The following is a 12,778-nucleotide window of genomic DNA, read 5'->3' as shown; positions in this document are numbered from 1 at the left end:
ATTGTTGTGATGTCTATTTCTCAAGTGAGTCAATTGCAAATAACAAACCCTGCATTAAAGATCACTGCAAAACAGAAAGGGGAGTGCGGAACAGGTAACAACAAGAACAGTTTTATGATCAGATAAATATGTTCGGACTAAGGTCCTTAGGAAACGTAAAAATACCGTATAAAACGTAAAACGTAAAAAAGTCAATCGCTTTATTAATATATATATACAGCTCCTCCGCCGCTCTAACTTCTTCAATGTTTCGTTTCCTCCTTGAAAAGCTCATTTAAAATCATTAAGTAGTTTGAATCCACGCAGACTGTATCTAATAAGCCTGCTTCAGAAAGCCATGCTGACTGTAAATAATCAGTCTATACTTCTCCAAATGTTCGTAAGTACTAAATGTAACATTTCCTCTTCCCATAGTTTTCAGGCCCTTGACGAAATAAATGGGTCTATAATTTGGAAAATGATCACTGTTATCTCCGATGAACAACGGAACATTTGTCATTCCCCATTCTTTATGAATTACTCCTGTGTGAGAGAGAAGTAAAAATTCCCAGAGCTGAACCAGCCCTACACTTCCAGGATTGCGGCATCAGGGTTTCAACAATCCTAAAGTTTACAGCTGCTCCCGTAATACCCAATTTTAGCGTTAATATACTCCCGCCTGTCCAGCTTTGATTTCACATTTGGCAAATCTTTCTCCCTATTGAACACTGAAACAAAATATTCATTAAGCCCTTCCCCGACCTCCTCTGCTCCCAGTTACATGTTTTCAGCATTGTCCCTGCGCGGTCCCAGCTTCACATTCGTCATTCACGTCTTGTTCACATACCTGCTGAATGCTTTGGATTGTTGCTTAATGCTAGTTGTCAAGGGTTTACATGTCTCGTTCTAATTCTCTTATGTTCTTTCTTATCCTCCTTCCCGTCTCCTTTAAAATTCTGAAGAGGCCTGTCTTTTTTTCTGCGTCATCAATCTTAAACGTGATTTCTTCTTTCTTGTGATTAAGTATTCCAGCCCTCTTATCAACCACGGTTGTTTTATCCTACCATTCTTTCCCTGTTTCAGTTATGTAAACCTAAACAGAACTGCATGAAATGGTTCCAAGGACAACTTCCTAATTTCTGTTGTGCATTTCCTTGGGACCATCTGTTTCCGGTCTATTCTTTCAACTTCCCTACATACATCATGCATATTGGCATACACATTTAAAATGGTCCCTCAAGATTGAGATAGCTCTATTATGTGAAACAGTTTCGATGGACCAAATTACCTAATGCTGCTCCAAGGGCATCTGTGGAAGAACTTCATATTCTCCATCTCCCTACGACGTTCAGAATGTTTAAACCTTAAACCATTCCCAACTCCGCCTAGTTGGGAATCTAGTTGGGATTCTAAAAAATCCAAACGGCCGTGCTAATTTCACCTTATAGATGACCCGCCATCTCACAGACAATATCCCGGTGAATCTCCTTTCTTCGCATCCTCATCACATTGTGTAGACTGGAACTGTGTCACCATCGGTCTCCCACGTCCTGATTCTTGGTTATTGCGGATACAATACCCGCTGTCCTCACCATTCAGGACTGGATGCTAACATCTATCTTGTTCTCTGATTTGTGGGAACTGAAGCGCACCATCAAGGTGGCTGAATAGGTCAGAAAGGTCATGAAGAGTGCCACCGTCTTGAACACGATTCCAGTCCATACTGACGAGGCTTCCCATTGCCTATCCGGGCTGTGATTCCGGTTCGAATTCTGTAGCCCTGTCACTGAGTAAGTGGCTCAAAAAGGGCACTACATTTTCCAGATTAGTTGGGCAACGGAAATAATGGCTGCCCTTCTCCTGACGCCACATTTAGAAACTAAAGGCAGGATGGAAGCTTTGGAGTTGTGCTCGCACTACGAATAAAATGCCTCATAATCAGATACGCTGTGCATTTACAGCAATTCCGGTACTTAGTTCAGGATCACTCCTGTTTTGTGAATCCGGGATCTGCTCAGTTCCTTCCGCCCATGGACTCGCTGAACACATCCAAAGGAAAATATCGTACTGCCGACACAGATGTGGAGAATGTGATGGAAGTAGCCGAATGTTTAAGGTGATAGACCAGAAATCCATTGGGGCTCCTCGCGAGGTGTCGAATCCTGCCGGTTACGTGTTACTACCGTTTCTGTTCTATATTGTCCGGGACTTTCTGTTCCAACTCACGAATGTCGATTGTAAAACATGCAAAACGAAAGACATACTCAGCTGATAGCATGCATCGGAAACGTCGGTTCTTTAGTCACTACTCCAGGCCCAGGAAGACCCATGCATTTCTCTTTCACCCAGCTTGTCTCTGTGGCGCAATCCGTCAGCGCGTTCGGCTGTTAACCGAAAGGTTGGTGGTTCGAGCCCACCCAGGGACGCTGGCAATCTGGTAGCTTTTGTTCTCCGTGTTGTGCAATGCATAACTTCCAAAAATATGTGTATTGAACCCGATACCCGCATACATAAACAGTTGAGAGACACTAATTAAGAGACACTAATTGTCTTTCTTTTCATTCATATTGCCATGGAATTAATATCCAGGATGGGAACCATGAAGCTAATAAAATACTCTCACAGAGTTTACCATTTAATCAATATACCCATGAAGTTTTCTGTGATTGAGACACAGTGTTTAGCTCTTCGGTGCCCTCTGGCGGCAATCCCTGTTACACAGGACCGAACCCTTCCGCGTCTTCTGACAAGTGTCTGCCTCATCGAGCTCCCTGAGAGCTTTACTTATCTTTTCTCGATCCGAAGACTCCAGATTTTTCACCCCTTGAGCACAAGAATGTACATGTTAAAAAAATAACAATTTCAGATCCTCTCTACCTTGTTAATATGATTCACGACTGGAGCATTCAGTGTTAATTTGATGAAATAAGCGTTATTCAATTTTAGTCTACAAGGATGTGGGAAATTGTCTCCAATATAACCATGCTTACTTTAATTCACTGCGGAAGAGGATTTCCATACTTCCTGCTTCTATTTGAAGCTGATGTACAGTGTTGTATTTGGTGAAACATTTTCTTCGTGAGCCTCCACCACAGTGCTTTAAAGGGGTATAACATTTTAAAAAATTGTTGTTGTACTTGGCTAAAAAACGTATTGTTCAGTGGTGTTTGACCGCCGGACAGGCAAATGTTATTTTTTCAATCGCGTAGTCTCGCCTCAAAACGCAACTGAAACGAAAATAATTCAAATCGAATAAGAATCAAAGTATTTGGGGAGAGATCAGGAGCAGAAAACTGTGATTACTTTTTCAACCAGAGTCGGATGAATGCCGGAGCTGGTTGGATGAGACGACTAGATCACCTGGACTACTGATTTCAATTCTTTGAGATCCCGTGGCAGACACACAAAGTAATATTACCCTGTAACGATACCGCCTCGTTCGTGACCACTGATTTTGTAAATTAAATTGTCGCTAACTTCGAAGGAATTCCCAAGGGGTGTCTAAAAGGTTTGTCGTACGCCGAAGTGAAGCAAAGTGATGTGGGTGCCTCCATCTAAGGCTGCATTTATTGACAAGCATTTATTGCCTTGAGAAAGTGGTGGTAAGCTGCCTTCCTGAACCGTTAGACTACCTGAGGATAGGTACACCCACAGTGGTATTAGGGATGGAATTCCATGATTTTACCGCAGCGACAATGAGGGAACTGCGATATATTTCCACTCCAGGAGTGACTTAGAGAGGGATATCGATGCGGTATAGCTCCCAGGTATCAGCTGTTCTCGTCTGTTTAGATGGTAGTTGTCGTAAGCCTGGAAGGTGCTGCCTTAACAACTTCGGCGTGTTGTTGCCGTGCATCCACTACTGCATCTGTTGGTCGATGACGGAGAGATTGGATGCTTCTGGAAGGGTTACCAATCAATTGGGCAGCCTTGTATTGCATTGTTTCAAGCTTCATGCGTGCTGATGGAGCTGCACCTGTCCAAGTGAGTGGCAAGTATTCCACTACACCCCTGGCCTGAGCCTTGCAGATGGTGGATCGGCTTTGGGGTGTCAGGAAGTGTGCTACACGCCGCAGCAGTCACTGTCTTTGACCTGCTCTTATAGCCATTTTGTATATATGGCTAGACCAGTTCAGTTCCCTGTCAATAGTAACCTCAGGACGTTGATAGTAAGTGTGCCAATGATGTTAATGCTACTGAATGTCAAGAGACGTTGGCTAGAGCCTCACTTCTTGGAGATGTTCGTTGCCTGGCACTTATGTAGCTGGAATGTTACTTGCCACTTGTCAGCACAAGCTTGGAGAGTGTCCATATCCTGCTGCATTTGGGTGTGAACTTCTTCAGGATCCGAGGAGTAACTAACGGTGCAAAACATTGTGCTGTCACCTGCGAACTTCTTCACTTCTGACCTTATGATGGAAGGAAGGTTATTGACGAAACAGCTGAAGATGGTCCGTCCTACGACACATCCTGAGGAACACCTGTATGATGTCCTGATGATGATATGATTGACCGCCGACCACCACAACCACCGTCCACTGTGTCAGTCATGTTTCCAACCAGAAGAAGGTTTTCATCCTAATTCCCATTGACTCCATTTTAGCTAGTGACTTTGATGCCATACTGGGCCAAACACTGCCTTGACCTCACCTCTGGTATTTGGTTTCTTGGTCCATGTTAGGACCAAGGAGGTGCTGAGGCCACGAGCTGTGTTGCCTTGCCGGACAGCGAACTGGACGTCCGTATGCAGGTTATTGTCGAATAGATGCTGCATGATAGCACTGTTGATGACTCTTTCCATTCCTTTGCGGATGATGAGAGCAGTCTGAAAGGGCAGTAATTGGCTGGTTTGAATATATTCTGGTTTTTTTGTGTACAGGTCAGAGCTGGGATATTTTCCACATTGCCGGGTTGATGCCAGTGTTGTAGCTGTACTGGAACAGTTTGCCTTGCGGCGCTGTAAGTTCTGGAGCTCAAGTCTTCAGGATTATTACCGGCAATTTTTCTGGGAACGTTGCCTTTGCAGTGCTTTCAGCCATTTCTAGAAGTCATGTGGAGGGAAGCGGATTGGCTGCATACTGGCAGCTGGGATGCTGGGGACTCCAAGAGAAGTCATATACTCGGCACTTCTGACTGCAGAAGTTTGCAAACGCCTCAGCATTATCTATTCCACAGGTTTGCTGAGCTCCCCTACAATCGAGGATGGGGATATTTGTGGAGCCTCCTCCTCCTCCAGAGAGTTGTTTGATTATCCACCACCATTCACGATGGGATTTGCCAAAGCTCTGCAGAGCTTTGATCTGATCCGTCGGTTGTGGCATTTGCAAAAATATTTAGTCAGATGTGCCAAGTAGATGATCCAGCACTGGCTATGACTTTCTGTCTATGTTGTTCAGCACGCAAGTTGTCTTGCATTGTAGCTTCAGCTAGGTGACGTCTGGTGCTGTTCTCGGCATGCCCTCCTCTATTTTTCATTGAACTAGGGTCGACCTCCTGGATTGGTGATAAGGTTAGAGTGTCGAAACTACAAATTGTTGTTGAATACTATTCTGTTGTTGCTGATGGCCCACACGTCTTATAGATACCCAGCCTTGGGAGACTAGATCTGTCCGAAATCAATCCCATTTAGCACGGTGATAGTGCCACACAAAGCGGTGTAGGGTTTCTTCAACGTGGAAACGGAATTTAGTCTCCACAAGTATTGTGCGGTGGAATCTTCTACAAATACTGTCATGGACAAATGCTTCCGCGGCAGGCAGGTTGGTGAGAATTATGTCAGGTGTGCTTTTCCTCTTGTTGGTTCCCTCACCAACTGCTGTGGTCCCAGTCTAGTAGCTATGTCCAGACGGAAACTGGCTGCTCGGTCTTTAGTGGGACTACCGAGGCGTTCCTCGTGATGGACGTTGAAATCCCTCACACAGAGTACATTCTGTCCCCTTAGCAACCTCAATGCCTCCTCCAAATGCTGCTCAAAAGCAGCAATTCTTAATCAGTGTGGAGAAGTACTGATTTATTAGCTCAGCGAGGTCAGTACGTGGTATTCAGCAGGAGAGTTCCTTTCCCATGCTTGGCCTGGCGACATAGGACTTCACAGGGTCCATAGTAGTTGCTGAGAGTTTCCAGAACAGCTCTTTCTCTACTGTGCTACCATTTCAGCTTGGCCTGCCTTGTCAGTGAGACAGTTAGAACCAGGGATGGTGATGGTGGAATCCGGAATGCTAACCATAAGGGATGATTCTTGTCAGTACAGATATGTCAAGCTGTTGCTTGACTATGGAACAGTTCCCCCAGCTATGGCACAAGACCCCAGGTGTTAGAAAGGGGGACTTTGCAGGCTTGTTTTGCCGTTGTCGTTTTCCATTGCCTAGGTCGATGCCGAGTTATCCATCCGGGTACATTCCTTGTTATTTTCTTTTTAGAGGTTGGATACAACTGAATGGCTTGCTAGGCCATTTCGCGGAGCTTTTAAGAGTCAACTACACTGCTGTGGGACTGGTGTCATATATGGGCCAAACCTGGTAAGGACGGCAGGATTCCTCTCCTAAAAGATATTAGTGAAACAGATGGGTTTTTACGACAATCGACATGATTTTATGGTCATCAGAATTGGACTGTTGACATGAATTGTAGGGAAGAAGGATGAATCGACGTACTCAGATGTGCGTGCGTACACACACACACACACACACACACACACACACACACACACACACACACACACACACACACACACACACACACACACACACACACACACACACACACACACACACACACACACACACACACACACACGAATATGCAACATTCGTAGCACATTCATCTCATTTTCTCCCAGAAGCAACGTGGGAGCTTGCTGGGCGCGTAATGCAAATGTTGACTCATCGAAACCATTCTCTGCCAGTTTCATAACAGTAATTTTCCATCGGTGTATTTTAATACAGAAAGGTAACCATTCACGTAAAGATAGAAGGAACACATCTATATTTCAATTCACAAATTCCTTTCTCTTAGCAACGCTTTCTGGTTTAAAATGTCCGTCACTCTCTGAACCAAGCAATTTATGCAGATTGTGAAAAGTTAGATGCAGCACTGTTTTCTGGTACAATCAATCAACCTTCGAGTTGACTATGTATGTATGTATGTATGTATGTATGTATGTATGCATGCATGTATGTATGTATGTATGTATTTACACTGTATTTATTTACTTAATTACTTATTTACTTAATCTTTAAAGATAGAGTAAGAAACATTCTTTCCGATCATTCGATCTGCGCAGCAAATAATTCACCAATTTAAACCTAGCCTATTCACAAGACAATTTATTGTGACAAATTAATCTACTAACGGTAAGTCTTTGGGTTGCGAAGGGAAATCGAAACACCCGAAAGAAACATGCGCGCGTATGGGATTATACTAACTCCTTACAGCTGGGGCCGCGCAATTGATATCGGAACTGCGATGAGATGAAGACAAATTTCAGAGTTGCATACTGCATACATATTTTGACAAAAATGAACCTTTGAACTTTTGAACCGAGTTATAACAGAGCCACATTAACCGCTAAGCGACCTCGAAGCTTACATAGGTTGTGACGGTGGCACAATCGTTATGCGCGTTCGATTGTTAACACAAATATTGCTGGTTCGAGCTCACTCAGGGACTCTGCTGAACCAACAGCTTTTCCTTTGCACGTCACTGCCAGCTGCGAAATACTTCCCTGTCCGGAACGAAGCGCTACTTCACTGAACTCAGTGGGATTCGGATAATTTTGAACACAGAACAGTACAACACAAGAACAGCCCTTCCGCCCACATTGTTATGCCGAACAATCTAAAAGTACTTTTTAAATGCAAAAACCTATCACCCCTACATGCATAACTTCTATGTCACTATATTTTCCACATAGATATGTGTCTGTCTCAACGTCTCTTCAAAGCATTAATATATGTGCATCTATCACCATACCTGGAAGTGCATTCCAGGCATCCACCATTCCCTGAATAAAAGCACTTACCCCTCACATCCCATCTGAACCCCTCAACACCCTCCACATGTCTAAACTGAACTTGCCAGAAGAATGTTGTTCCCAATCAACTCTTCTCAATTCCTCCCTAATGACCCCGTAATTGGTCTTATACCAAGTTAAGACTGTCCAGCAAGGACCATACTTGCCCTTTTCTATAGCTATCCTGAAAGTTAAGGAGTTGTGGTCACTGTTCACTGACTGCTCATCCACTTAGAGGTATGGCCCCTTGTCTTGTTGAACATTCTACATGTTTATTTAAGAAACCTTCCTGGATGTCCTTAAAACCTGCTGCAACTAAACCACTTACACTAAGAAAGTCCCAGTTTATATTTGAGAAGGTGAAATCTCCCATAGCAAAAACCCTATTATTATTACACATATCGTTAATATAATTTCATATCCGTTCCTCAAAATCCCTGTGACTATTGGACGTCTGTATTATAAGCATGTCATTATTATTGACCCTTCTTATTCTGAATTTCTACTCACATAGAGTCATGGTCTGATCGTTCCATTATGTTTCCCCTGAGTGTAGCTGTGAGATTATTCCTGAGTAGTGCGGACTTCCTCTCCCCTCCACTTTACCTGCTTCTCTATCTTTTGTAAAACTTCGAAAACCTGGTGCATTAATCACCCATTCCTACCCTTCTCCAACCAGCTCTCTGAAACCGCCACAACACTGAACTTCCATGTATTGATCTAAGCTCTAGGTTCTTCATCCTTACTCATAAACATTCTGGCATGACAAAACACACACTTCAAACCATCCGACCCATCATGCCTGTCACTTTAATTTTGGATTTCGGTACTTTCCCTGACACCTACGTTCCTCTCCGATACTTGACTTGCTGTTCTGGTGCTCTGGTTTAAAATCCCACTACCCCCCTCCTCGCGCAGGGTAGCATCAGCATTAGCAAACGTCCCGGCCAGGATATTGGTTCCCCTCTAGATCAGGTGGAATTCGTCTTTCTTTTATAGTTCGCCCATAAGCTAGGAATCCAACAATTTGAAACTTGCCCCCACACCAACTGTTTAGTCCCCTGTGCTAACATCACATTCCTACCTTCACTAGTAAATGGCCCCTGGAAAAATGTGGAGATTTCTAGGTCCTTCCCTTCAGCCTCCTTCTATCCCTATATACTCACTGGAAGGACCACTTCCCTGTTTTTACCCATCTCATTGATGCTTGTAAGTACCACGACCTTTGGCTCTTCATCCTACACCCAGGAGAATATCCTGCAGCAGCTCCGATACATCCGAGACCCTGGCACCCAGGAGGCAAAACGTCATACTGGTGCCTTTTGCGGCCACATAATTTCTTGTCTGATTCCCTAACTATCGAGGTCCCTATCAGTACAGCAATGCCTGACTTTAATCTTCACTGTTTCGCTTCAGAGCCGGCGACAGCGGCACTAGACTGGCTGCTGCTACAGTACCTAGCTGGGTTCTCTCCCCCAAACCCAACAGTGTCGAAGAGGTATAATTATCACTGAGTAGAATGGCCACAGTGGAAGCATTTTCTTAATTCCGTTACTCTTCCTGGTGGTCACCCATCTACTGCCTGAGGTATGTACTCCGGATACGACCACATGTTTGTAAGTCTCATTGTACATGTAGCCAATTCCAGCTTCAACTTCCTAACCGGGATATTAAAACTGGGTGCATTTCCTGCAGATGAAGTCATCGGGGAAACTATCTGGTGTATTGAAGTGACGCTCGGGTTGTGGATGTATATACCGCACTGCGCCTCAGACGGTGTCCGCTGTTCGGTACGTTTGCATCACTGCTTGGAAAACAACTGCTCTGAATTCAGGACGTAAGAAACTACAGAAACACATCACGGAAACCAACCGCCCCTCATTAAAGGCTTCCACATTTTCGTTGCGTCGGTACAGAAGCTAACATAATCAAAGAATTAACCCAAACAATACACCAGCACGTTCTTTCAGACCCAGCTTACCCTCACTATGTTGAAAATCTTCTATTAAGTTCTAGGACATCTTCTATTTAGTTTCTACAAGATAATTTAACGGTCCCTTCATACGATAATATGAACAATCGTTCCGACAATTTACCTGGGCATGGCCTTTGACCTTATCGGCTGCCCGCTCTGCACTTGGCTTGTAACTGCAACACGTTGGTCTGCAGTCCGTTATTGCCTCTCCTTGGTTCTACCTCAATGCAGTGTTTCGATGAATGAATTCAATGGTCGGGATACAGGACAAAGATTTTTTTCCGTCCCTCGGTACATGTGACAATAATAAAGCTATGAACAATTTGCTACATCACTACAGGAATGGAAAGCTTCGCTGGCTACCACTGACGTTTTGTTCTCGTGTGTTCTGTGATTTATGACCGGGAGGAGAGCCGAAAATTGTCATGTATACAGCATTTGGGTAATTAAACAGTCAGGAGATAAATCATAACACACAGTTGAGCAGTGCCCTCTCTTGTTTCCTTTGCTGTTGATGTTCTTGTTCTTGTTATTTTTCGTGCCCAAACGATACACTCAACGATCAAATTTTTAAAGCGTTATTCATCATTTGGGACACTATATGATGGAAATGGTGCGTGCATCCTTTGGTTCGATACAACCTAGAGGAACCGATATACTTTAAGAAATAATGCGTGTGCGTGCATGGTAATTCCTATCAAAGTTACGTGAATGAATTATTACTCAGCTCCCTTCTGTTCCCAGGGTGTTTACATTATTATATAATTCTCTGTGGTGCTATTTGTCGCATTGTCAAAGATACACATGTAATTTGTTATGTCGACCGTATTAGTATTCGACAGTTGATAGGAGTCAAAGGGGACATATCACACTATAAATTAAGATCTTTTTTTTGCATGCACGGCACAATCAAAGTTCTCCAGTTGAACGGTATATTTTTGCACAGAGAAGAATGGTATACCTGGCGATTTACCAAATTGAAAATATTTATTATCCTTTTCTTGGAGCCGTAGGTATTCCGGGTAAGATGCTCTCATCATAGGTATCACCATTATTGGTTTGAAAGTATGTTGTTTCCCCCAAGCCGTTTCCTGCGAGTGTAAACGAGATGCTGTTTCTGATGCATTTGCAGGGTAAAGAGATATCTGAAGTAAAATGTATTTCCTTGGCTCCGCAGCAAGTACAATTTATTCGTGCTTATCTCTGCTTAAAATATTGAATGTGCATTGTTTTTACCCTATTGGACTGAGCTTTCTTCTGTGCTTTTCTTCATCAGATCATTTCCAGTTTATAGGGAACTTTCACTTCAGCAGATAAATTTTACTTCAGCCGATTTGTCTCATCATAACTCCTTCACATGCATTCAGAAGAAAGTTGCTAACCGCAAAGTTGGAGTACTATATATCTCTTGAATCAAATAAAGTGACCACTGAATGTCTATCTGTAAGTTCGTGCTCTTTTACTTCTACAGCCCACACACTTCATTGTGTGTTCAGAGGTGCTCTTCGGCACGCCACTGTTGTACCCCCTGCTCAGTTTAATTACTGTCGCTTTCCTGACAGGTTGAACGAGTCGGACAATTGTTGGTTGACCTTTCTCGTTAACAAGGCGTTTCTACCTGGATAACTACAGAGCACAGGACATTTCTTTTTATTATTATTATATTTGCGTTTTCTTTTTTTCACAGCATCGTCTAAACTCTAGATCACATTTCTTGCTCATTCTTCATGTTGGTCTGAACAACAAGGTGAAACTGTTTGTTATTTCTGCAGGCTTTAATGCATTGAGTCGCTGCCATATGATTGGCTGATTCGGCGCTTGCAAAATAAGGAACTGTACCTAATAAGTGGCCACAGCATGTATATGAAACTATTCCACAAAACAGGGCGTTGCAGAACGGAATGCAGAAGGATGAAGTAGAGTAAAATACAATTGGGGAGGCGATGAAGACAATGAAGTGCGGACATGAAAGACCGCTATCTCGGCTCCAATAATCCAACCTCAGTTGATATTGTGCAGGTTTTTAGATTGTACTTGATTGTGTCCATACACATAATATATTAGTTTTACTCAGGGGCTTTCTCACTCCCTTACTCTCTGTCTCTCTGTCTCTCTCTGTCAGCCTACGTCTATCCCACTGACTCACAAACTCTTTCTCCTGTTCCAGTAAATTTGGTCGCGATTGTGATCTTGTCCCGACGCAAGTGTGGTCTCTCCAAATGTATCACTCGCTACCTGGTGGGAATGGCAACAGCTGATCTTCTAGTTATGATTTCTGATCCCATTTTGAACTGGGTCGCTTACATTTATTTGTCGTTTACATTCCTAAACATCACGCCCGTGTGCAGTTTCATCACGTTTCTGATGAATGCATCCAAAGTGGTATCTGTGTGGTTGACAGTTGCTTTCACCTTCGATCGATTTGCGGCCATTTGTTGTGAGAAGCTGAACATAAAATACTGCACTGGGCGAACTGCTGCTATTGTTATAGTGACTGTGAGTATACTGGGATGCTTAGAGAGTGTCCCTTGGTACTTTACAAGGGAACCTGGATATTTCATTGGCAACACTCCATGGGGTTGCGTTTTCACACTGAGCTTTACGAAGTCCTCTTCTTGGATTGCCTTTGATATGTTTCACCTCATTTTAATCCCCTGTGTACCGTTTTTTCTAATTTTGCTTCTGAACGTTCTGACAGCTAGACGCATTTTAGCGGCCAACAGAGTCCGCAGGGGGCTCCGAGGCCGCAACAACGGGGAAAATATTAAGGACCGGGAGATGGAGAACCGAAGGAGATCCATCATTTTACTGTT

General features: G+C 43.5%; 1 non-coding gene across 1 annotated transcript; it reads left to right on the top strand.

Moving 5' to 3' along the window:
• The first annotated feature begins 2,331 nt into the window (after nt 1-2,331).
• On the top strand, nt 2,332-2,405 carry trnan-guu (transfer RNA asparagine (anticodon GUU)). The gene has a single exon. It is a non-coding gene; the product is annotated as a tRNA-Asn (tRNA).
• The last annotated feature ends 10,373 nt before the right edge of the window (nt 2,406-12,778 follow it).

Source organism: Hemitrygon akajei, chromosome 24, assembly GCF_048418815.1.
Source record: "Hemitrygon akajei chromosome 24, sHemAka1.3, whole genome shotgun sequence".
NCBI lineage: Eukaryota > Metazoa > Chordata > Chondrichthyes > Myliobatiformes > Dasyatidae > Hemitrygon > Hemitrygon akajei.
Note: the sequence above shows the minus strand (reverse complement) of the source record. Positions and strands in the feature narration are given on the sequence as shown.